The sequence below is a fragment of the Tupaia chinensis genome, unplaced genomic scaffold (assembly GCF_000334495.1).
Source record: "Tupaia chinensis unplaced genomic scaffold, TupChi_1.0 Scaffold144964_1, whole genome shotgun sequence".
Classification (NCBI taxonomy): domain Eukaryota; kingdom Metazoa; phylum Chordata; class Mammalia; order Scandentia; family Tupaiidae; genus Tupaia; species Tupaia belangeri.
The window spans coordinates 232,637-233,821 of NW_006204824.1; positions in this window are offsets into that span (position 1 = coordinate 232,637).

The following is a 1,185-nucleotide window of genomic DNA, read 5'->3' on the forward strand; positions in this document are numbered from 1 at the left end:
GGGTTCTGGGGACATAGCCATTACACTAACTGCTGGTCCCAGTTCCATAGTTTTCTGATTAATCTTCAGATATGACAGTGCAGTCAAAGCCCTGTCCAATAATGAGTATTACTCTTTTCCTAATTTTGAGGATAAAATGATATGACTTATGTAAAAGGGCTGGCTGATATAACATTGATGATAATAAGTTTTGTTGTGGTTATTCCTAGTGTTAAACGGCCAGGAGAAAACCATATCTCAAAAAAAAAAAAAAATCATAGAAATCCGTAGTTGTTTTCAGCCTGGGCAAAGGAAGCTGTCAAAATAGGTTTCTACTTGTTAACGATTGTGTTAAGGGACCAGCAGTAATGGCTATGTCTCTGGACTCCCATGTAGTTGACCGTGGTTCAAGTTCCTGATCTGGTGGCTTAAACTCACCTCAGGTGCATGTGCATGCATGCTCAAGATCCCGAGAGAAGAATGGAGGAGAAGAGATTGCAGTGTGGCCATCCCCCCTGGGGGGTATTTCTTGCTTTCTGTCTGTCTCTCTCTGTCTTTCTGGCGAACACTTGCACTCTATAGCATAGAACTCTCAAAAAAAAAAAAAAAAAAAAAACACTCAAACTGTGTTAAATTACTGAACTTAAAATTCTGAACCAAATTCAACTTTGGTCATATTTGACTAGTACTACTTAAAGGGAAATCATTAAAAACAAACATAAATAAGTTATGCAATGATAGGGAAGGAAAAATTAAAGGGGCCTTTGGCATGGCTGTGCTGCTGCAGTCTTACTGGGCAGCCTTGGTGCCGTGAGAATAAGCCTTTAAAGGCAGAGATTCTCAGAATATCTCAGGGGCAAAGGACAAGGGGGCTGAGCAATTCTGAGTTTGCTTCATTTTCAGGCCTTTAGTCAAAAGAGAAAAAGAGACATTGGCAACATCTGTGTGAGGATGGTGCTACAGGAACTCAACTGATAGAGTCAATGACTCAGACTCCAAAGAGACATTTCTATTCTAATTTTTAAGACAGGGATAAAAGCAGCTGGCATAAGCTTCAGGAAAGGTATAATCTTTCAGTTAGCTGGGAAGAAAAAAATATCAGCAACAAGTCAAAGAAAGTGCTGGTTAGACTTGGCAAAAATTGCCACTTAGAGGAACATGATTGAGAGAGGCAGCTAGCATGCAAGAGTGTGTCTTGCCACTAAT